General features: G+C 44.3%; 1 protein-coding gene and 1 pseudogene across 1 annotated transcript in view; one reads left to right on the forward strand and one right to left on the reverse strand.

Moving 5' to 3' along the window:
• The window catches only part of LOC124776675, a 277,681-nt gene that overhangs the window by 18,976 nt on the left and 232,316 nt on the right, over positions 1-26,389 (forward strand). The window lies entirely within an intron of this gene.
• On the reverse strand, positions 12,631-12,748 carry LOC124722888 (annotated as a pseudogene).

Genomic DNA, 26,389 nt, shown 5'->3' on the forward strand with positions numbered 1-26,389 from the left:
TCCCAGTAAACCACTTGGGGAACTGCCCGATAGTAGGTAGGTAAGGCTGCTTCCGTGGCCCTGGATGCGTGGACTTTCTTTGTGAAACACACGCCAAGGTTCTTGACAGGGACCATCTGGCTATGTATAGGGGCTTGGATGGCAAGGCTAACGTCCAGGGCGCAGGAGCAAAGATTTGTCTGTTTAGGGAACTAAAGGTGCAGCACCTCGTAAGCTAGATAGCAGCTGAACAACAATTATAATCAGCGACATGCAGTTTCTCAGTGCTGTATCAAACGGTTGTGGTCTAGTGTCCGATATTTATCCCGCGGACTATGAGACATTGATTTACTAGTAATTTATATGTTATGGTCGTTCGTCAGTAAACGTCGTTCGTCAGTAAACTTGACTACATACTATTAGTAGTTATAAGACTTCAAAAATGGTTGAACATGAGAGTGATGCTACAGCAACTGCCAGGCTAAGGAATTTTTCAAGTGAGTGGAAATAATCTATGTTACTACTAAATGGTTAACACGGTTCATAGCACCCCTACCCACCTTCAAATTGACTAACTAACCGCTTCCAGGACCAAAAGAAATTTGTTTCATAATGAGATAATTATTTACAGAGTTTAAAAATTTAAAATGCTGTTATAATCGACTCAAGAGCTATAATCTTACGTTAAAGGTTTAACACAGTAAGACTTTATTACAGTGTTAAATACTGTGTAAATATCTTGAGGCTGAGTAATTCATCACGCGCAATTACAATTCATCCAGTATTTGAAAATGAGGGCACTTGATGACTTGCAACAAACCTTACACATTATTTCAAACCTTTATGAAACTTTTTCTCGCTGATACCTCCCAAAAAATGAGGAAAGGAAAACTGTTTATCGCTTACTACATTTTCGCTGTTCATGCAGTAAAAATGCCTCATCAGACTCGACGTTTTTAATTTATCACTGTATTCGCAATACATTTTGTAGAGAGTATTCACTTAACCCCACTGAACCTACTTGTATAGTTACAGGATTGTAAGACACATACGTGAGGAGATCTGACGCGATAGACATTGAGATTCGTGGAAAAACTATTATAGAAAAACCATCTTTTGCTTAAAACTGAGCGCAAATTCCCTGCACTATTATTTACCCGGCGTTTGATAACCTGTGCACTTAGCGATTTCCAACACGCTTTAAATCCAATTTCAAACCTTTTCAATTTTTTTTCTCGGTTACAGGCTTCACTTTAGATATTTAACACATTAAATAATGTGTGATGATTAATTGGAAGCAGTTACAAATATCGGAGTTTGAGACTTTAAGGATTGGTAGTTACTGGTGTTGTTAGAAACAGCATCACGTGTACTGTACAAACGCTATAAGAGATTAAAATGTAAGCTCTTATATAACGACACAGCTTAATAATGTCTCCTAATAAAGCCTTCCAGGGTTGTTCAGTACGTAGAACGTGACAAAAGACGTGAAATACGCTGCTGACCATTAAAACTGCACCACCGTGAAGACGGCGTCCAACAAACGTTGTTCGTGTTCCCATGAATTTGGAATCTATAGGTTCTGGATGGCCGTACTCTTCGGCCAGCAGGGTCTCAGCGGCTCCACAGTATTAGAGCTCGAGAAGGCAAGCATGTTCTTCTCTTGGCTGTGCAGCAGCTTAAAGCGTATTTCTTTGAGTCAGGAGATAAGCTTTTTGCAGCTATATAAGTATCCACAGGGACAGTGCGACCACAATTAGAGCGCTATTGGCTGTCAGTACTGCGACCTCTGTTATTGCTTGCCTTGACGTGATAGAAGAGAGAGACGGCCGGCAGTGGTGCGCCCAGTGACAAGTGCATACAATAATGGTACAACAGCGTCTCTTCAGACGAGTTCCTGTTCTATGTGCAGCATTGCGACGAACGTACCCATATGTAAAGGTTCCGAGAAGAACGAAAATCGTCGTACTGCATTTGACAGTCATACGGGCGCAGCGCCTGGTGTGCGGTGAGATGGGGTGCACAGCACGATCACTTTAGGTTCACATCGTAGGCGTCTTGTACAGCAGGCGTTACATACTTGACGTCTCCAGGCCGTCGGCTGTATCTTAGAGTTCTACGTGATGTGATCTTTCAGCAAGATAACGCGAGATGGTACTGCCCGCAGCTCCCTCGGCACAAAGGATGTTCAAGTTTTTCCCTGGTTAGCATGTTGTCTAGGTCTCTAATATATTGATAGCGTCTGGACAGGGATTATCGAGAGGCTAGAACGCCAGCACACGCTAGCCTCTACGACTGATAAACTTTGCCTCAAGGAAGAATCAGGATGGAATTACGTACACTGATCGAGTTCGACTGGATGTCCAGCACGAGCAGATCCATTCTTGCTGCCGTAAGTGGCAGCTCTGAGTACTAAATTGATCATGTTCTACCAAATCACGTAGAAACCACATACAGTGATACGGGGTAGTTACTGGAATTAAGGAAAACGTGGAAGGGAGGACCCACCAATGTAACTTACTTTTCACACAACCTATTTAACGATATATAAGCTGTGTTTTACAGATAGTCGAAGCGTTTAACCATAATATTTTCTTTAACAAAATTAAAAAATTTCCAAAATTCTTTTGACCTTAAACCTTATGTTGAATAAGTTTTTAATCTTTGCAAAAGAAATCATAAGTGCTGTATTGTAAAACAGCAAACAATGTAACAATGATTAAAAGATGGGCGGACCTGCAGCCCACCCGTTATCGGGTGAAACAGCAGTGTTTACTACCGCGCTGGACACAGTCTGTATTATTAACTGCCCTCCTGCAACTCATGAAAACTATACAAGCATCATCGATGGCAACAGTGATTCAATTATTGAAAACAAATGACGTAGCTTTTAATTCGGGGTTAAGATGCACACCTGTGCTTGAACGTTAAACAGATTAGCAGACAATATGACAATGATAATGCTTACTTCAAAGCAACCAATCTCTTAATTTCAATCAGCAACCAAGCTGCGACTGGACCCAACCTGTCCCTTCCAACAATTGACTAAAGCCCTGGTGATAGTTGGCTGTTAATATTTTCAATGTTAAACTGATTGTCGTTATTAACACCACTCTGAAGGAACGTCTTGAAAGATTACCTGTGAACGTTTACTACAAGAGAACTCACTGAGTGGTGCCAATGAACGCCAGGTAGAAGAGGGCAGCCAGGCCATGAGCGGTCTTCCGACACGAATGCTGCCAGCCAATCGACGGAATGTCGGCCTGCTGCTTGTAGTCGACACTGACCCCGGTGAAGAACTCCCGTATCTTGGCTCTGCGCAGGGCCTCCTTGCGCCAGCTCGTGGCTTGGGCCACTCGGCTCTCGTGACTCCCTCTTCTCGCGACGCTACCGCCAATCTCCAAACTTCGTTCCTTCCTCTTGGGCCAGCGAACGCCGTATATATACATCGACAAGCGAAGAATTTCTAAGGGAACAACCTACAGATACCAACTCTTGCTCATAGATATTGGCAATGGGGCCACAAGGGGGATAGTCGATACTACACTTGAGCCAGTGGCGCCAGACAGAACAGTCTACTAACTGAATGGCGCCACAGCTCAACCTCCCCCTCTCAAATCTGAACAAGACTCCCCCGGGGCTAAGAATCCTTCACTCCGCTGGAATGTTTAATCTGGCTGAGATGAACCCTTATGAGCTTCACCTTTCCCAGGTTCCGGACCAAAGGATTCCCTGGGCTTAAAATTTTGACAGTGGAATATGGACTAAGGAAACGCTGGGTGAGCTTTCGTAAGCGTTTATACAGGGAAGTCCGAAGAACCTCCGGAGTGGTAGATGGAGGTAAAAAAATCATTTATCTCCCATAAATTGGACAGCGGTGAATTCATGTGATAGAGTATTTGGCTAGCTGTGGTGGCCTGGGATGCTTCATGCCGTGCGGAGTTAAACGCTAAGTTTAACCAGGGCAAGGTGGTATTCCACTTCTTGGGCGATTTTTGGTGGTAAATAATCAACGCTCACTTCAAGTTGCGGTTAATTCTTTCGGGTAAGGAAGCCTCAGGATAATAAGGTGTTGTGGTAACATGTTTTATGCCATTGCCAAAACAGGGTTGTCTAAACGACCTTGCCAGAATGCTAGGAGCGTTATCCGTAACCAACTTCCACAGTGGCCCGATCCACCAAAATATATTAGTAATATGAGAGGTGGTGATAAGAGCGGTCACACCCCGGCTAGGTATCAACCAAATGAACCTGCAGTAGGCGTCCACCACTACGAGAAAATACGAATTGCCTTTTTTTGTACGGGTAAGCAGACACAAATAATAAACAAACCATTTGTCCAACAGATGTTCTTCCCATTCCGACTGCAACAATGCCATCGCCAGAGAGTTACTTGATTTTCCCTTCTTACAATCTCGGCATTCTCTACACCTTTAATGTCTTTATAAAGTGTCGGCCAGGTCAGTTGCTCCTTGACCTTCTATAAGGTTTTATAAAGACCTAAATGCTGGAGAGTCATGGAATTACCAGAAGACCGGAATAATTAAGATTCGTGGGAGACCTACCCCTGCGTTTACACAGAATTCTGGTCTGCAGAAAATGGTCACTGGATTCCTGCCCATCTAGTAGTTGCTTCCTGAGACCCCCCCCCCCCTCCCCCCACCAATCGGTCCTGTTCTTGTTCAGTTTTCAAATTATAAACAGTTGGGGTACCTCGGTAAGGATCGTACATACTAGGTGATTGGTGTTTCCTCATCAAGCTCATGCTGTTGGAACATCCTGCTAAGGGCGTCAGCAACCTGATTATCAGGTCCCTTAACGTGCCGAACCTTAAAATGGAAAGCTGCAGTGAGGCCACCCATCTCGCGATACGCTCTGTCTCCCTAGGCCGAGCTAGGACCCAACTAAGGGCTTGATTATCCGTCTCTAGGTCAAGTTCACGATGATCGAGATAGAACTGAAATTTTTCCAGGGCAAATAACACAGCTGCTGGTTCGCACTCATATACTAATTGAGCTTAGGCCCCTCCAGACGTTGGGAAGCAAATGCTAACGGGCCCCTGATATCTTGATCTTCGTGTAAAAGAACTGCTGACACACCAGGATTGCAAGCTTCAGTCTGGGCCACAAATCGTTTCTTAAAATCATGTGCGGCTAAAACCAGTGGATTGTGAATCGCAATTTTAATTCCTCCAAAGGCTGCCTGCTGACTTTCAGCCCAAGCGAATTTCTCAATATTTCTGCGTAACAAATTCAACCGAACTGCAAGTTGCGCAAAGTTTGGGACAAATCTGCGGAAATAATTAGCCATCCCTACATATTGGGCAACCTCCTCCTCGTTTCGTGGCTGCGAAAAATTCCTCAACGCCTTTGTGCGTTCCTGATCAATGCTAATTCCGTACTGTGACACCAAGTGACCCAAAGACACCTGGCGCTTAGCCAAGGTTATCTTTGAGGGTTTCAGTCATCCCCGCGTCCCTGTTTTAATGCCATTGGCATTAAAACAAGCGTTCAGTGCATAGTGCTGTGGAATGCGGAGAAAACAGCAAATTGGCGCTCATAGGAAGAAGAACAACACCAAAAATGCTACAGGAGCGTAATATGTAAGAAACACTCTACGCAACCTGCCACTGATGATGCCTTGCAGAAAATAAAGGCGAAACGCGTATGACACTAAAATTGTGTTTTATTCTGTTGCTGTCAGACGGTCCATAAGTGAAAATTATCAATATACCGAAGTAAGTACCGTCTTAAAAGATTACCTGTGAACACTTATTACAAGAGAACTCACTCGGCGGAACCACAAGCTCCAGCTAAAATACACCAATAAACAAACACAGAAACGACCAGCTTAGTACAACAGGTTGTTCAGATTGTAACTAATGACTGAGAAATACAATTACAATCAAAGAATTGAACCACTTATCAGCTAAATCTAACCACAAGGCCCCTCTTGTTTAACGGTAGCCTGTGCCTAAGTACAATTGTTCCTGCTGTATTTACGAGCAAGAGCTGATTAATTAGAACATTAATGATCGGGTACACACCAGAAAGGAAAGGTAATATAATTGCGGGACCATTTTTCAAATGATAACTATTGTCTTAGTACAATACTACTGCCTATATTTACGACCCAAGAGAAGACCGAGTAAAACTCTGAGGGTCGGGTACAAACCAGAAAATATTAAGGAGGGCAGGTAGACAATGAAACAAACCACCACGAGGATAACAGAATGTTACTCCCCTTTACCAGCAGCAAGCAGTTCCATGGATCCAAGGTGCATCGCAGCGGTTATTGAGTGGTGCCGATGAAAGCCAGGTGGGAGAGGGCAGCCAGGCCACGAGCGGTCGTCCGACACGAATGTTGCCAACCAACCGACGGGATGTCGGCCTGCTGCTTGTAGTCGACGCTGACTCCCGTGAAGTGCACCCGTATCTTCGCTCTGCGCTGGCCCTCCGTGCGCAGCTCGTTGCTGCGGCCGCTCCGATCTCGTGACCACCTCTTGTTTCGACGCTACCGCCAATCCCCAAGCTTCGTGCCTCCCTCTTGGGTCAGCGAGCCCCGTATATACCGACAAGCTAAGACTTTCTAAGGGCACAACCCACAGAGACGAACTCTTGCCCATAGATATTGGCAATGGGGCCGCAAGAGGGATAATCGATACTACACTTGAGCCAGTGGCTCCAGACAGAACAGTCTACTAACTGAATAGCGCCACAGCTTAATCTCCCCCTCTCACAACTGAACAAGACTACCCTGGGGCTAAGAACCCTCATTCCGCTGGAAAGTTTAATCTGACTGAGATGAACCCTTATGAGCTTCCCCTTTCCCATGTTCCTGACCAAAAGACTGACTGTTCTTAAAATTTTGACAATGGAATATGGGCTAAGGAAACGCTGAGAGAGCTTCCCTAAGCGTTTATCCCGGGAAGTCTGACGAACCTCCGGAGTGATGGATGGAAGTGAAAAATCATTTATCTCCCATAAACTGGAGAGCGGGGAATTCATGGAATATACGAGCATTTGGCTAGCTGGGGTGGCCCGGAATGCTTCATGCTGCGCTGAGTTAAACGCTTTGTTTAACCAGGGCAAGGTGGTACCCCCCCCCCCCTTCTTAGTTGATTTTTGGTGGTAAATAATCAACACTGACTTCAAGTTGTGGTTAATTCTTTCGGGAAAGGAAGCCTCAGATTAATAAGATGTAGTGGTAATATGTTTTATCCAATTACCAAAACAGATTTGTCTAAACGACTTTGCCAGAAAGCCAGGTGCGTTATCAGTAGCCAATGCCCATCGTGGCCTGAACCACCTAAACATACTAGTAAGATGAGTGATGGTGATACGAGCGGTCACGCCCCGGCTAGGAATCAACCAAACAAACCTAGAGTAGGCGTCCACCACTACGAGAATATACAAATTTTTGTCCGGGGAAGCGGACCCACATAATCAACAAACCATTTGTCCAATAGATGCTCTTCCCATTCCGACTGAAGCAGTCCCCTCGCCAGGGAGTTACTTGGTTTTCCTTTCTTACAATCTTGGTATTCTTTGACTAAACCGCTAATGTCTTTATCAAGTGTCAGCCAGGTCAGCTGCTCCTTGACCTTCTCTAAAGTTTTATAAAAACCTAAATGCCGGAGAGTCATGGAAGTACTAGAAGACCGGAATACCTAAGGTTTGGGAGACAAATTGTAGCTTCCCCAGACCTACCCCTGCCGTTACACAGAATGCCGTTCTGCAGAAAATAGTCACTGGACTCCTGTCCATCTAGTATTTGCTTCCATCGCCCCCCCCCCCACCCAGACTTGGTCTTGTTTTTGTTCAGTTTTCAAATTATTAATCAGTTGGGGTACATCGGTAATGATCGTACAACTACGTGACTGTCTGGTGTTTCCTCAACAAGTTCATGCTGTTGGAACATCCTGCTAAGGGTGTGAGCAACCTGATTATCAGATCCCTTAACGTGTCGAACCTTATAATGGAAAGCCGAAATGCGGATCGTCCATCTCGCGATACGCCCTGCCTTCCTAGGACGATCTAGGAACCAACTAAGGGCCTGATTATCCGTCTCTAGGTCAAGTTCACGATGTTCGAGATAGAACCGAAATTTTTCCAGGGCAAATAACACAGCTAAAGCTTCACACTCATATACTGGATTATTGAGCTCAGGCCCCTCCAGGCGTCGGGAAGCAAATGCTAACGGGAGCCTGATACATTGATCTTGTAAAAGAATTGCTGCCACACCAGAATTGCAAGCTTCAGTCTGGACCGCAAATCTTTTCTTTAAGTCAGGTACGGCTAAAACCGGTGGGTTGGCAATTGCAGTTTTAATTCCTTCAAAGGCTGCCTGCTTTCAGGCCAAATGAATTTCTCAATATTTCTGCGTAAAAAATTTAACGGAGCTGCAAGTTGCGCATGTTTGGGACAAATCTTTAGAAATAATTAGCCATCCCTACAAATTACGTGACCTCCCTCTTGTTTCGTGGCCTGCTGCTTGTAGTCGACACTGATCCCCGTGAAGTACACCCGTATCTTCCCTCTGCGCAAACCCTACTTGCGAAGCTCATGCCTTCGGCCGCTCGGATCTCGTGACCACATCTTGTCGCGACGCTACCGCCAATCCCCACACTTCGTACCTCCCTTTCGGGCCAGCGAACGTGGTACAGTACGTATTGGACCGCAGTCTCTGTGACAAAGTATGATTAAGTCAATGGCCTCTAGCATGGAAACCATGCATTTACGGAAATAAGTTCATTAGACAGTTTTTGTTCCGTATTCTCTCATCGATCAACTCTGGAGTTTGTACACGGTGGAAAAATCACCCTGTATACTTCCTAATATACTGCATTGTGTTGTACGGAACTGGGGATCTAAAAACGATGGAGAGGCTTTGTCCCCCCCGTAGCCCACAGTGGTACACAAAGCCACAACAGGCTACAGCAGTCCACTCACCCCACCGCCTCCCCACACAGAACCCAGGGTTATTAAGCGGCTCGGCCCCCCGTGGACGTCTGACACCAGACTAGTGTAACCCGAATGTTCGCATGGTAGAGTGATTATGGCGTACGCGTACGTGGAGAAAGTGTTTGCGCAACAATCGCTGACATAGTGTAAGTGAGGCGGAATACGAGGAACCAGCCCGCATTCACCGGGCCAGATGGGAAACCGCCTTAAAAACCATCCACAGACTGGCCGGCAGAACGGACCTCGACATTTATACGCCGAGCAGATTCGTGCCGGGGACCGGCACGCCTTCCCGCATGGAAAGTACACTACATACACAAATCTTTTTATCTGATCTCCTTCCTGGTGTTGGAATGTTAATGGGCAATAGTGTAACTTGTAAACTGATCTTAATTTAGTGATCGAAAATTTAAGCTCCCACTGTCTCTTCCCCAAAGACGAAATGCTAATAACTTGCTTTTATTCACGATCTGATAGGAATGCATGATCAGTGTGTGACAGAGTAATTCTCATTTCCAATTGTTTCTGTATGCTGACATGATTTACTTTGGCAACATTTAAAAACTGATAGTAAGAATTGTTGAAGAAAAATGTCTAAACCAACTGAATTTAACGCAGCATTTATCATTGTCACGACTATAGGAGTACACTGAGCATCTGCACAGGCATTACAAAGCTACTGCACAGCACAAAACTGTCGGCACCAGGTAGTCTACGGGCCGACAGTGGCTCGGCAACAAACCGGGAAACAGAATACCGCAGGAGGAAATGGAAAGTCACCGTGCGAGTCAATCTACGGGGAAACAGAATGTCGGAAACCGCGTACTGAAGCGCACCGGTATGAACAGAACACACGGCAGATGCGGGCGGCTGATGGCTGAGCACATTGGAATGGCACACGGTAGGAGAGACAAGGCCAGGCTTTCAGTCAGCCGCAACTAAAAACTTCTGTCAGCAGGTCTGCCGCTGTACAGTGCTTCGTGAGCCGCCGCCCTCGCTCCCCTCCCCCCTCCCCCCCCCCCCCCCCCCCACATTCAATGGCAGTTGTCCGCACTAGATCGCTGCGCTTCCCACATCAGATGGTATGCCTCCATCGCAACATCTGCTGACGGGGATGCTAAAATACTTGATACGTGATGAGCCTCTTCTATCAAGATGTAACGGATGGTTTGATACCAAGCTCGGCAGTTAGAAAGCACACAGCTAAGCTGTAGGATTAAAGTCATGACAGTCTGGTAGTACCCATACAGTTAGCAAACGAAATGGAAGTGACTCAGACCTAAGTCATAGCACCGAACGTGTTTATAGCTTTGGTTTCAGAAATATTCATCTCAGTAAAAATCCGAGACATTTCTCAGCCAGGGAAGAATTTCGAATGTTTTCTACTACTTTCGTGCTTTTTAGGCATCTAGCAAGGAACCGTATCTATCTGAAAAATCCAGTACCTTCCACGTGGAAACGCAATAGTCGAGGATGTGATTCGTAGTTAAATGAGTTTATCCATCACACTGATCAATGGTGCTGAAAACTGTAAAGCAAAGCTAAAGATTCTCTGACGGTCTGTTTCTGAGACATCTGCAGTGGAAAAGTTGTTTCTATCGAATGCTGTCGGACGCAGCAACGTTTGAAGCAGAAAATATGACATGAGAATAGCTTCTGATTAGTAACGGCCTAGTTTCGATGTTATGGCGTAAACTCCTGTCTTGTGTGTTAACTACAGATAATGCGGGTGGAAACACATCCGTGTACCTCGGTGCAGGATGATACGCTTCACCTTTATCAACGTTACGAGTTTGGTTTCCGCATTATCCAATAAAGTTGAAACGTCCCCTTTTTTGAACAATTATACAAGACTGTACTTTAACTGACACACAATATTTTTAGCGCAACACAATCTGACTTTCAAAAAATCCCTACGAAAGAATGGCCCTGACTAACATTAACCTATGCGTTTCACAAATCGCTTACCTCACAAAAATCTGGGTTACTCGAACTACTGCAATACAGCAGGCGCCACTGCTGCCAGCTAAATAAAAGATTCAAACTATGGAAGGCACTAACTACTGATAGGGATAGTTAGCAAATGAAAGATATTAATAGAGAACAAACACTGTACTTACCTTAATAGTCATAATATATATAGCAGTTCATGACAAATTACTAAACTCCGCCATCTCTCTCCCCACATCCACCACTGCTGGCGGCTCACCTCCAACTGCGCAACGCTACGCGCTGTTCACATCCAGCTGCCGCTGCCCAACACTACAATGGCAGACAACAATGCAAACTACCCACAGACTGCACACAGCACAGCCAGTGATTTTTATACAGAGCGCTATGTAACGTAGCCAATAAGAAAACTTAAACAGCCTACTTACATTGCGCCTCTGGTGGCCCACCAATACCGTAATCTCTACCAGGACTACAGTGGGTCTGCTCTGTGATAACCTACCAATACTCTTCAAAACTTCGACTGACTCTGCTGTGGGTTTGCTCTGTTGTGGTGCATTACCGGTCTGCATGTCAAGAGTCAGCACTATCTTTCCGTTGGAAGGACAACACTACTTCTTCAAGACTGCATGGAAATCCACTACTTCCGTGTGCATTGTCTTTTACTGCTCAGACTTTGAGAAAAACACTGCAATTTTACTGTGATGAATGATCAGGACTGTCTTTATGTACTGTCAGATAATTTTAGCTTTTGACCAACATTGTATTAATAAGTGTGTGCATTTGATATCTTTCTTACCGTAATTATGAAAAATTTTTTCAAATCTGTATTGACCAGTGCCCAAAGCAATTTGTAAAATTTTTGTGGGGAGTATGGGGGCTATGTAAGTAGGCTGTTTAAGTTTTCTAATTGGCTACGTTACATAGCGCTCTGTATAAAAATCACTGGCTTTGCTGTGTGCAGTCTGTGGGTAGTTTGCATTGTTGTCTGCCATTGTAGTGTTGGGCAGCGGCAGCTGGATGTGAACAGCGCGTAGCGTTGCGCAGTTGGAGGTGAGCCGCCAGCAGTGGTGGATGTGGGGAGAGAGATGGCGGAGTTTTGTAATTTGTCATGAACTGCTATATATATTATGACTATTAAGGTAAATACAGTGTTTGTTCTCTATTAATATCTTTCATTTGCTAACTATCCCTATCAGTAGTTAGTGCCTTCCATAGTTTGAATCTTTTATTTAGCTGGCAGTAGTGGCGCCTGCTGTATTGCAGTAGTTCGAGTAACCAAGATTTTTGTGAGGTAAGCGATTTGTGAAACGCATAGGTTAATTTTAGTCAGGGCCATTTTTTCGTAGGGATTTTTTGAAAGTCAGATTGCGTTGCGCTAAAAATATTGTGTGTCAGTTAAAGCACAGTCTTGTATAATTGTTCAAAAAAGGGGACGTTTCAAAGTCCAGAGTTCCTGCGCTGCACTTTTCTCCTCGGATATCAATCATACGCAGCTTACATGATAATGATCCTTAAACTAAACTAAACTTTGTCCGAACGGGCCTTGGAAGGTCCAACGGTACCGACCGACCGCCGTGTCATCCTCAGCCCACAGCCGTCACTGGATGCAGATAAGGAGGGATATGTGGTCAGCACACCGCTCTCCCGGCCGTATGTCAGTTTACGAGACCGGAGACGCTACTTCTCAGTCAAGCAGCTCCTCAGTTTGCCTCATGAGGGCTGAGCGCACCCCGAATGCCAACAGCGCTCGGCAGACCGGATGGTTACCCATCCAAGTGCTAGCCCAGCCCGACAGTGCTTAACTTCGGTGGTCTGACGGGAACCGCTGTTACCACTGCGGCAAGGCCTTTGGCCTGATAGTGATACACATTATTTAAAAAAAAGACTCCTATTAAAAAATTTCGCTACAGACACCAACAACTCAGACATCAGCTTATCAAATGCATGGATTCTTTCAGGACAATAGTCGACCATCTTCCGTTTTCTTAACTCGAAGCAATGACACTATTCTCATGACATCAATGAGAAAAATGAGCATAGACAGTCTGACAGCTACATTCTGTACATAGTGTCTACCTGTAGGCTAGGAGGTGCTTATGAACTCGACGGTGTAGTCGCCGAGTTTTCATACATTCGTTCGGAGATAAACGTCCTTAACTCGAGTTGCTGGATCATGATAAATGCCTCTAAATCGTAATGATATGCGGAACTCCATAACAAAATCATCATTGGCCAAGAAAATGCATATAATTGAAGATTAGGGTTTAAAGTCCTTTCGGAAATGAGATTATTAGAGACCAAGTGCAAGCTATGGTTATCGAAGTAAATTGGCCATATCCTTTCAAAATAATTATCCTGGCATTCACCTGAAGCAACTTAGGAAAATCACAAAAATCAAATATCTGTGTGGCCGAAAGCGGGTTTGTTATTCTGCCCTCCTTAATAGGAGTTCCACGCCCTACAAACGCACCAGCTCTCTCGGTGAGACTTTGCACAAGTAACTGCTTGTACATCCGTCTCCTGCAATTAACACGCCAATCACAATTGACGTTTTTAGGAGGCTAATATCAGGTAATGTTCATAAAAGACCATCCTAGATCATCAGGAAAATTCAGATGAATAAAACTGTTTTGGTAGGTGTTGTGGTAAGCACGATGCTCTTATGAATGAAACCAAATTCATCGCAAGTAAACGCATTGGGCATCCGCCATATAAGACACACAGATGCGGAGGATTGTGACAACACAGCGCAGATTAGTGGCAAAGTTGTCGGGAGGCATTTTCTAAAAAGACAAGCGTCACAAAGACAGAATTTCCAAACGATACTTCCGCTGTATTGCCACATAAAAGTGCAAAGGCTTGGACTCAGTTCGCATACTAAGTTTCCCGCTATGGTTAATATTTCCACACTCCCGTAGCCTGTGTTCTTGGCCGTTCTTCTAACATGCTGACATGAGACCACTTGCAATGTCACTTACAGAGACATTATAGAATACGTGATGTCGAAATGCAGTTATGGTAAATACAGATGCCCATACCATGTCATGAAAATGTTGTACCTTTATGACAGTCCAGATGCCTTCCTTATACAACTTAGAAGGGGCCTAATGAGGTGTTATTGGCACTAGTATGTGTACCAACTGCCTCGCAAACAGTTCCACTTACTGTCACTAAGTGACACCACATTCGTGGCACTGAAATCACTTTCGATGCGAAATTAAAAACAGTTCAAGATGTCGGAGGGAAGTAAATTGGAAGAATTGGCAGGAAATTCAAAAATGGCTCTGAGCACTATGGGACTAAACATCTGAGGTCATCAGTCCCCTTGAACATAGGACTACTTAAACCTAGCTAACCTAAGGACATCACACACATCCATGCCCAAGGCAGGTGTGGTGGTTAATCCACCCTAATCAGCCAATTGCTGTTGAGCCGGAGGGCCGAGTCACATAAGCAACATTTACAGTTTGTAACAACACCACTTATTAACTTTTCTTTGGCCAAATAAAATATTATCTTTAAAATTCAAAATCCTTACAAGCATGGGCAGCCGCCCTATTCAAACAACAACAACATTAATCTTTAACCAATCATTAAGTGATTTGCAAGTTAATTAAATTCTATACGTAGTAAGTCTCTCAAAAGGAGACTACAATAATGAGATAAAGTTTAACCAATAATGGATATCACAAATTTATTTTTTTACCACAAAAGAAATTACCAACAGGTACACCCCTTCGTGACATTCTGAAAACAGGTGACGTCACATAGGCACGGGCAAATTCAAGTAGCAGAAGGGGGGCCCACTGGACCCAGACCAGAGACGGCTAGACCCAGAACCCTCAGCAAGCGGCGAGCTGGACAGGGTGCCGCACACAGTACACCATAACACACTGGAAAGAAATGTCTTAGAGCACGTGCTACTATACAATTTGAGAGAAAGGGGGTGGGAGGGGGAGAAAACGACAAACATTAATTAAATAACAGCCTATTTCAGGACAATGAAATAAAATAGTCAAGGGTGAATCGGTAACTAATGCCCTTGACGTAACCTTAAAGGACGAGGGCGAATAGCATAATACCAAGTCAGCTTAGAAATATAAACTACACTAGTAGGTTAATATATGCTCACTGAAACTGGGGAGCTCATTTAAATTACCCCTTAACAGGATACTGATAAACAGTCAAGTAAGGCTACCATTTCACAGTTTACGAGCGGACAAGTAATGCAATTAGACAACACAGAACGTACAGATTCAATGTTAAGCCTGTGCTTTGAACCAACTATAACAACGTCCACACGGATCACTGTACCAGGAAAAATATTACAGTTTCACCATACTGGCTTATGCCGTCCGTGACTCCGAACAGCAATAGTATCAATTAACACACCTCGCTTACTCGGACTGTATCACATCACATACTCCAGATAAACCTTTAACCAAACACAATATCACGTGTTTACTTAAACAGCACTAAATAGAGGGGACATTTTGGTTGGCAAGACAACAGTTTCCAGTCATGGTGCCGATACTTGGGAAGCAAGGATCAGTATAATATGCACACCAAAAACATGACAAGCAATTCTCACCAAATCCTTTATAAAATCCTTTACAGATCCAAATCAGGGCCGCACGAGTCGATTCGGGTAATGTGGCCGAGTCCAGTTCCCACACTACAAGCCAGGCTCGGTCTTGCAAACGTGTCAAACACACCACAACCTCTGCGTCGTACCCCGGCCTGCTCAACCACGCTCGCCTCCGATTCTCACGCGCACCGCGGCACTCCAGCTGTCCCCTTTCTAGCCTCCACGCTCCGTCGCAGCCAAAAGCCACGTCAAACGGCCGAGCCCAAAGATCACACCATGCCGACCCGATCGATCAAGAGATACGTGCCGGCACGTTCAGTAGGATTCGAACCGGCGACCGTAGCAGTCGCGCGGTTCCAGACTGTAGCGCCTAGAACCGCTCCGCCACTCCGGCCGGCGGGAAATTCAAAACAAGCCAGTAGTCCTGCCCTTAAAATGGCAAGAAATTTAAAATAACTGGTGAGAAATTTCAAAATCAAAGAGGGAGGGTGACGGGAAATTAACAAAAAGTGATGGGAAATTCAGGAAAACTAAAGATGACATTGGTGGTGAAAAAAAAAAAGAAACAAAACCCTCAGTGGTGCCTTGTGCCCCAAGTCCCCATCCATATCCAACCAGTCATAACGAAGTACTAAAGGAAGGAATCCAATCAAAATAAAGTAAATTAAAGAAAAAACGAACCAGCAAAGTTGTATTTTACGCCATTCCCATACCACCTCCCCTTATCCGAAGCCAATCACAGTGCAGCATGAATAAATCCAGGCTGATGCAACTAATTCGGTTGTATTAGTGGGAAACTAAAAAATACCTCTCCCCCTTTCCACCCCTTCCCATCTCCCCCTTTGTATAATTGAGCAACCATAGCGCAGTATCATACTACAAAATGATAATTCCATTGATTCTGTAAGTTATCTCAATAAATATCTGTATCATTGTAAAGTTGTAAACCCCTTTTTGACTCAGGCACTATATTTCGTTTTACATAATTTGTAAGACTGCTTATATTTTCCACACACCGATTTTTATGTGTTTTACGCAGTTTTGCTTGCATATAGGCATCTTATGCCTAGGTTTTGGCGCCCTCTGGTTATTATTTGCCACACTAGCCCAGTGTGTACTTTCTAACCTGTCGTAGCCATATTTGTGTGAGCGCTAAATAGATCTGTTTTGCTGTGCTCAGTTGATACCATGTATATACTTTTGTGTGGTCATACGCTGTGCTAGTATAACCTAAGGTGACACAATGTTTTTTAAAATTTCTTTGAAATTTTCTCATGTCCCTCGCACTTAGAGTGGCTTGTTGTCGCAATTTCTTTCTTTTCAATACATCCACTTCTCGTACTTTATGACTCTACTGTAGATGGGTTTTATACCCACTTAATTTTTGTCTGCAGCTCGTGGTCTCACGGTAGCGTTCTCGCTTCCCGGGCACGGGGTCCCGGGTTCGATTCCCGGCGGGGTCAGGGATTTTCACCTGCCTTGAGATGACTGGGTGTTGTTGTGTCGTCTTCATCATCATCATTCATCCCCATTACGGTTGGAGGAAGGCTAGGACCTTGTCTAGTACAGCGGTGCGGGTCTCCCTACGCTCTGTCAAGGAGTATGGGACTTTGAACTAAACTGAAAACTTTTGTGTGAGTTTTAATCTATGATTTAGTTTACTCCCATAGCTGTACAAGATTTGTTCTTAATGGATTGTTTTCTTGTTTTTAAGACAATCTGTTGATGTTCCAAAATTGCAAAACGTCTTATTCAAATTAAATAGCATTGCAACCCAGAGTGTTTTTCAACTTCAAATAACTAAAAATGGTTACAGTGCGAGGGGGCCAAATTTGAATTTTTAATGAACGAACTGACTTCAAGTTAATTGTGTATCTTAAAAAAAGAACATAACGCTGAGGGTCAGTAACTATCTTCATGTAAGTTTGTGGTGAAACACGTATGAAATCAAAAAGACTTCTTATATAACTAAAGAACACAACAAATAAGGTTATTGTGAATAGTACTGCCACAATATAGTAGGAAATTTCTCATTGTGAACTAGGTGTGCAAGGATTTCAAACTAGTTTGGTCAGGTAGAAACACACTCGATTAAGCATCAGACAGCATGAGCCACCGTCAATGTTCAGAAGATAAGGTGTAAGTGCAAGTCCAGCTGTCGCCAGTGGTTAGCAAGAGAAAATATTATGGACCCTGATGGCTGGTGACAGTGATGGTGTCCACATATACCCCTGGGCCGACCATGTTGGAAACTCTGGGTTGTGTAGATTGAGACGGACTGTGGTGACGGTTCAGCGCTTGCTTCGAGTGAGTTACTTCCTGATAGATGTAATGCACCATGATGAGAGATGATCTTGCTTCAGTCACATGGGCAAAATAAGAAAGAGATACTTGGAGACAGCGAGATCTGTCGGCGCTTAGACCGCCATCTGGTTGCTGTGTGCATGTGGCATGAAGGCCCTTGGAAACGAAAATGTAAGGATCGTCTGCCGCGGGTGGTTGTGCCGTTGGGAGTTTTTGAAAAAACAGTGAACGGAGTATCGAGGGCAGAAAGGAGTGCTGGAAAATGGGAGCATAAAACCTGTCGAATATGAACGGCGGCTATAAGTGTGGAAGACATGGACAAATATGGAGATTGGAGTGGAGGGTATGTCTCTGCTGGGGATGTGCAATCTGTAGATCCAAGGAGCAAAGAGGGATAAGGGAACCCATGGGAGGGAAAATAATTGTGCCACAGATAAGGTGATACAGAAAGGCTAGGTAGAAATTTCACGACGTTTTTAGACACAGAGAAAAGAGTCATATCGGAGACATATAAATCAGGATTCTCACATGACATCTTGAAAGCCATGGGTCAAGGACCCCAGTAAATTCCTTGACTTACGTAAAGCATTAGACTCTGTGCTGTACAGTGCTGTTTATTAAAAAAAGAGCAAGTATATGAGACAATTTCTTGGTAACAGGCCACATACTGTCGTGTGGGATGGATAGCAATCGACAGAAGTAGAAGTGACTTCAAGTATATACCAGAGAAATGTCAAAGGGTCATTTTTGTCCATATTCTGTGTTAACGACTTGGCAAACAATATTAATAGCAGTGGTGGTGGTGGTTAGTGTTTAACGTCCCGTCGACAACGAGGTCATTAGAGGCGGAGCGCAAGCTCGGGTTAGGGAAGGATTGGGAAGGAAATCGGCCGTGCCCTTTCAAAGGAACCATCCCAGCATTTGCCTGAAACGATTTAGGGAAATCACGGAAAACCTAAATCAGGATGGCTGGAGACGGGATTGAACCGTCGTCCTCCCGAATGCAAGTCGAGTGTGCTAACCACTGCGCCACCTCGCTCGGTATTAAGAGCAGTCTGAGGCCTTTCGCAGATGATGCGGTTACGTAAAATGAAATAATGTCTGAAAAACCTGGAGAGATATTCAGTAAATTCTTGAAAATATTTCGTATTGGAGCTAAAATTGGCGATTTGCTTTAAACGTGCAGATATGTAACATTATGCACTGTGTGACTGCTATACCGGTAATGAACTACTAGAATCATTCAACTTATACATATACTAGGATTCAACAGTCTCTAGAAGTATGGAATGGAATGATCACATAGACAAGAGATCACATAGACAGGTGGTAGATACGATTCATTGGCAGGCCACTGCGAAAACGCTGACAGACACAATATGAGCAGACCGTTGACGATATATGCAACTTTTTCTGCATGCGCAGACGTATTGAAAGATTCACTCTTTTCGCTCTCCATATCCCGTCGGAAAAGGAAGATACTTTAACGTGTTGTACCGTCGTAAATACCCGGTGCTGTGCACAACGTAGCGGTTTACAGAGTATTTAAGTGAAGTGCATTTACTTATGAGCGCTCCACCCGCCGGAAGAGCTACACCGCACTGTTCTCCGCAGCGTTAATAATGGGGGTGCGTGCACTACAGCGCGCCGCACGAGCCAACCAGCGAGAAACGCGGCCCTTGCTGTCGAGGGACAACGTATTCGGCGCCTGCGGCTGATGCGGGTGACGTCACAGTCAAATTCTACGCAGTGAATGACAGAAAAATCGAACATCAGAATGAGCAATGAATGGCGGAACACTCAGCGCCCTAGTGGAAGATTACAAAGAAAGGTACTTCAGTCACACAAGAGAAAATATCGCCGGCCGCGGTGGTCTAGCGGTTCTAGGCGCGCAGTCCGGAACCGCGCGACTGCTACGGTCGCAGGTTCGAATCCTGCCTCGGGCATGGATGTGTGTGATGTCCTTAGGTTAGTTAGGTTTAAGTAGTTCTAAGTTCTAGGGGACTGATGACCTCAGATGTTAAGTCCCATAGCACTCAGAGCCATTTGAACCATTTTTGAGAAAATATCGTAAGGAAACATTTGAGCGAATATTAAGCGTTTGATAACACTACTAGCAGCTGTGAATTCGAAAAGAACTATCATCTTCGTCTCGTTTCTGGCAAGACAATTGCGCAAATTATTCAACCACACGTTCACCTTTAACCTTCGCACAAGATAATTTCGATTACTGCAGAAAGAAACTAATACTCTGTCCAATGATGACGAGTATAATAATAATGTCCAAACAATAAGTTATAATTCTCTAGGAAGTACAAAAGCCTGTGGCACGATTTTGTGCCGCCTTCAAGTCTTGTAATTGGACGTGGGCGACCTGCATGTCTCCAACCCACCAGAGTTATACAACCGGGGAAAGGATACGTATAATTTAACCTGGAATCCGAACCACGTGTCGTACCGGGCGAGTCCGTTGTGGGATGAAGGTTAGATGAAAATTTTCGCGGTCCGGTCGGGATTCGATCCCGCGATCTCTAGGTTACAGTCGGGCTATTTGCAACTAAACCACCAGCACTACTGGGGAACCTTAATAGATAGAGATGAAAACGAATCCACACTTTATGTTCTTCGAGAATATTTGGGAACTAAAAAGAAAGTAACAGACAGAAAAAAATTGACAATACCTAAAAAATTTCTTCATCAGTATGGCAGAAACGGCCAGAAGGTTTCCATTGCGACACCATACAGGAATAAAAAAATAAAGCACTTGACACGCTAACTGCAACAGAAATGCGGATCGGGAATTCGAGACTCCTTTTAGTGGATGTAACAGCTGAGAAAACAGGAGACTTAAAGAAAAGACAGCAGTTTCTATAGCAGTATCCCTGTCTTTAATCATTTAAGGTAAAAACTAGTTGCAGTGAATCGTATACGTTGAAAGGGACTTCATTTAAACTTGCAATATGTTTTACAAATTGAAGTTGAGTTGAACTGTTGATGTGTTACAGAAATAGGGCAGTTTGCATTAGAACGGCGAACTGATATTTTGGAGAATTACATTAAGACAGGCTCTATCAAGCAACGTAAAGAAATGTTCCAAGTGGAGTTTCCTGGTATAAAACACCCCACGACCTTCACTATTCAGGATCTGCACAAGAAAAGGAGGTATATAGGATCCGTTCGTAATATGCAGGGGAATAGGTAACCGACAGTGAGGAACCCAGAAACTGTAGGTAGAATTCACATTACGAGCAGTTCGTGCAAGTCGGTAAGGAGGTTATCGCATCAGGCAGGTGTGACTCGTACGTCTTCTCATGGTGTACTAAAGGATATGAAATTAAAAACCGATCGTGTGTGTGGTGCAAGAGTGAAAATTTGAGGATCAAGAAAAAAGAATTAATTATTGTAATTGGCTGGTAATATCATTTGCTAAGTTTACTACGACCCCTTGCTTTATTTCATGTCAGAGGAGGTCTCGTTTCATTTGTCACGTAATGTAAACTCCCAGAACTGCAGATACTGGTCGCAGGATAATCCACATATTCTGCATGAAGAACGTCTCCTCTCAGGAAAATAGGTCTTTGGTGAGCATTGTCCGACATACGCATTGTTGGGCCCCACATTTTTCAATTACGCCTTAAACAGTGCTAGATATCTAGAGAGTTTTGACTCTTTCTACGCACATTAACAGATGCAGAGAAACTATATGCGGTATTCCAACATGATGGAACAAAAGCTCACACTCCCAACCAAAGTACTGCCCACGTCACCAACGTATACCATGAAGACAGTCTTTTCAGCAGATGACTCTGGCCCGCAGGGTCCCCGGAATCTACGTCGTGTGACTTTTATTCATGATGCACACTAAAAAACAAATTGTACGCTGGAAATCCTCGCCCAATAGACGATGTTAAACGGAACATTACTAGAGAAATTAACATCATCACGCCTGCAGAATTACAGCGTGCTGCTGGTAACGTCGTCGCACAAAGTCAGTGATGCCTGTTTTCCCGTGGGTACTACTTCCAGCATCTGTTTTTGAACGTTAATATTATCTATTCTTCTTTAGTTAGTTCGTTGTTACTTGAATCCAAGGCGTACTGGTTTTATGTAGGATACTCTGTATCATTGCTTAGTTAAATGAGTGCACCTGAAATTATACATTCGTTCAACAGCCCCTTTAAGTGAGGTATTTGTCCAGTAAGTTCACGCAGTCGAGAATAGACGAAAACATTTCTTCAGTTATTATATGATACCGTAATCAAATATAGAAACGTTACCTTCTAGAAGGTCCGAAGATACGGTATGTAACTCTTCATGATCATACCTTTTGATGTAGTTGTTCTGCAGCCAAAATCTTTGATTTCATCTTTTCTTCTCCTTTTTGTCTCCACCAAGGAACATGCAAGCATCGATAATTTCTTCTGTAGCAGAAGATCGGCTGTCATGGTCAGCTTTACACTGTCCACTGGAAAGGTCACAACTTTCCCCCACGCTAGCGTGCAGCGCTGTTGATGCTGGTGAGTGAACGCCCACCCCTCTTCCCTCTGAGATAATGCGGGTCTAGCGGTGGGTGCAGAATGCTTAACAACCATGTAAGCACAGCTGTACTAAAAGCTGGAAAGTATATTCTGGCAGATTCATAGAATCACCGATGCATCATTGCCAAGGAAACTGAAGTAATGAATATACATAAAGAATCATCAGCAACGAAATCAGTATCATTTACCACTTAGCAACCCCTTTCGCCCAGATGGTGGCGAAGAGTTGTGGCGCATTTTGGAGCTATACTGGTGAAAGAAATTTCAGCAGTTTTCCACAAATCATAAATATAGGACGAGTGTAGTCCAAGGCGAGCACATAACCCTGAAAGACATCGTAGAGAAGCAGAATAGAAATTATGCGAGACGATCAGAAAGATATAAGTGAGAGAGCGGTGGCAGGCAGAAGCACCCTCATGTCGGTAGAGATTTCCTGAAATCATTCGGACTAAGATTGGGAGCGACGTCTCTTGCTGAAGGTGCGTATCGCCTACAGCTTACAGTAGGTGTGTCAACGGACGCAGACGTTCGGACAACGAGTTCATGTATTGTTCGACACGATAGCATAGGTGTGGGGGTTGACGAAAATGAGGAAACATCATGACAAATGCAGCTTGAACATAAATGCAGGTGCTAGCCAAGGCTGCACGTTGTGCTGTTGTATCGGACCATGAGCGGCACTTGTCCAATGTCCTCAATACGTTTCAAGTGTTACTCGTGGTCGGAACTGTGTTCTGTATAGTTGTCAGTGCATTATGTAAGAGCTAAAGTAAATTCAAACATGGACAAATTATTGGAACTGGCACCGTGTGTGCTTCCGTAAACATGGGCGACAAAGCGCTTCATGTCCCAAGAGGCACTGTATTGAAGATTTATAACTCATACAGGGAAAGCTGAAAACATCCGCTAAGTCACGACGCGGACAAAAGTGTGAGTTGAATGATAGTGATAGACGGTCGTTGAAGATGATTGAGACGAAACATAAGAGGACGATAGCTACAGAAGTCACTGCAGAACCGAATATCGCACTCATGAACTCTGTCCGCACCAAAACAACACGAGGCAGCTCTATAAGCAGGGAATTGAAGAGCGGTCTTGAATTCCAAAACACTCATCAGTGTTGCAAATCCCCTTAACAGGAAAACGTGATACCAAAGCCATAAAATCTAGACTGTGGGCTACAGATGAAATCCATTTGGGCTTATGAGTATTGTTTCACACTGTTTCCAACTTCTGGCTGAATTTACGTCTGGAGAGTTAAAAACGACGGGGGCTCGGTATGGTTTTGGCAGTCGTATCGTGGCACTCCATGGGCCCCATGATTATTCTGAAAGATCGCGTTACTGTCAAGGATTATGGGACCATTTTGGCTGATCTTGTCCATCCCATGGTACAATGTTTGTTCCCGAATGTTGATGCTGTGTTTCAAGACGACAAGGCTCCGATCTGATGGAATTAAACTTTTCTGGAGACGTATGAACCTACACTTCATCTTCGATAAGCACAGATGCTGAAGCAATGAATTAAATTTTGTGCCTCAGCCGGGTCTTGTACCCAGGTCTCTTGCTTAGAAGGCAGACTAACCTAGTCCAATGACCTCCCTAACACAAGCTTCAATTCACGGCTTAAGCCCATTTTCCTCTTGTTAAATCGTCAGTATTGCCGAGTTTTTCCAACCTTGGGTGCTATTCCGCCGCCGGAGTGGCCGAGCGGTTCTAGGCGCTACAGTCTGGAACCGCGCTACCGCTACGGTCGCAGGTTCGAATCTTGCCTCGTGCATGGATGTGTATGATGTCCTCAGGTTAGTTAGGTTTAAATAGTTTTAAGTTCTAGGGGACTGATGACCTCAGAAGTTAAGTCTCATAGTTCTCAGAGCAATTCGAGCCATTTTGCAAGCAGGTGTAGTGTTTCATATATTCCCTCGTAAGCAAGAGAGACGGGTTCAAGTCCCAGCTGCGGGAGAAATTTTGATTCGTCACCTCAGATTCTATCCTTCGAAGAAAAGACGCTACTTCACACAGCTCACATCGACCAGGACTGGATTTGTGAACACGAAGATGAATTGTCGCACTTTCCTTGGCCACTACACTTACCGTATCTCAGTACTATCAACCCTATGTGGTCTACTTTCGGGAGAGAGGTGTGTGATCTCCATCCGCCTCTATCACGTTACCTGAATGTGCTTCCATTTTGTTGGCAGAATGGCATAAAACTCACCTGAGAACCATTACGGACTGGTATTAGTCCATTCCGAGATGACTGGAAGCTGTTTTCAGTACCAGCTTGTTTCCTGCACCGTATTAGGACTGGTAATGTGTTGCATATTTCCTGTTTCCATATTTATGTCCAACTACCGTATTATCTTCAAGCCTCCACTTGAGAATACGGCCGTCACCCATAAGAATTGTGCTGTCTGCAAGCCGGACGCGGTTTTGTGCTGGCGCTGTACGTAAAATTGTGTTCTGCCTCTCACAATTACAGGTGACGTGTTTACTTCTTGGAGCGTTCCTGCGCCCATAATTACCACTGTGGTACGGGTCGTGCAACTGAGCGAAGTGACGCAATGGCAACAAAGTGGACTCTAACCGGTAGGGCGGCGGTTCTCATCCTCGTGCGGCTATCAACGTTCTCGTTTTCCTTGTTTCCCTAAATACCGGGATGATTTAACTGAAAGGGCATGGACATTCTCTTTCTCATCCTTCCCGGATAGGAGTTTATGCTCCGTCAACATCGTTGTCTGAGTCGTACAGTGGGCAGAATTACATTGTGGCTCAAATGGTTCAAATGGCTCTGAGCACTATGGGACTTAACTTCTGAGATCATCATTCGCCTAGAACTTACAACTAATCAAACCTAACCAACCTAAGGACATCACACACACCCATGCCCGAGGCAGGATTCGAACCTGCGACCGTAGCGGTCGCTCGGTTACAGAATTACATTGTGGGACGGTATTTTCTATTGTGCGCGAAGAGGTCGTGGCTGCGAAAGGAGTGGCTTCTAATGCGTATTGTTAGTCAGCGTCGTGCGGGCGAGTTATATGCTCCATGGTTGCCCGTCTATCCAATGATAACAGTCGACACCGAGACTAGTGAGCGACACGCTGTTGATTCTGTCAGAGGTGCCCCAGAATCGACGTAGCCACGCTACAGCCTCGGAACGGTCTAACTTGCATTTATCTCCAAGAATTATTGTCCCTATAATTTGGCATCCATTACCTAACCACGATAAAATGCACAGTTATCTGGAGCGTTACTCTACATGCCCGGGAGAGTCGGCCAAAGGAGCGATGGCCGACAAAGCGGCTGTTATGGTTCCGAGAGCTGTGAGATGACGGCATCGCAAATGCCTCAACTCATTCTCGCTAGAGGGCCGCGTTACCCCGTGAAGCCTACCCTGTCCGCTGTGCCACTCTACGGAGTTATAAAGATTTTTGTGTATGTTATTTATCCTAATGTAAAGTAAGTGGTTACTTTCTGTATTTATTATTCAGCGGTAATGTAATCTATGTGTTTCTAATGAAATTGCGTTGAAAGTGTCATGTCCTACCTCCGTAATCCTACTTTGTGTATTGTAGGTTCGGTCAGGCTATTACGACGTACACAGCTTTTGTGTAATGGCGTCAATGCAGCTAAGTGACCATCTCGACCGTGGCTTCCGGCCACATTGTGTAGGAGGAAAACGTAAAAGCAGCGTCCGAAAGATGATCTTCGTAGCGATACTTACAGGAAGTCCTGAGAGTAGCCTAGAATCACCAAATAAAGAAGAGAAGATAAAAGAACTAAAAATAAGGAGAAACGAAAGGCGGCAGAAGAGAACAAAGGCTTTTTGCGAACAGCAGGAAACCCAACCCTGGAAGAGCTGCTGACGACAGCGATGAAGACACAGAGGGTATGTACTGCGAAGAAGAATTTTCCATTTCAAGTCCAGATGATCAGCGAATTATGTACCAATTGTACTTCACCTGGGTTCATGAATTCTGTACAACAGTTGAGAAACACCATTTGACTTTTATTTCGGTAAAACATATTTCGAATCATATTTCACACTAAAATATGTCTAGT

This window comes from Schistocerca piceifrons, chromosome 1, assembly GCF_021461385.2.
Source record: "Schistocerca piceifrons isolate TAMUIC-IGC-003096 chromosome 1, iqSchPice1.1, whole genome shotgun sequence".
Lineage (NCBI taxonomy): Eukaryota > Metazoa > Arthropoda > Insecta > Orthoptera > Acrididae > Schistocerca > Schistocerca piceifrons.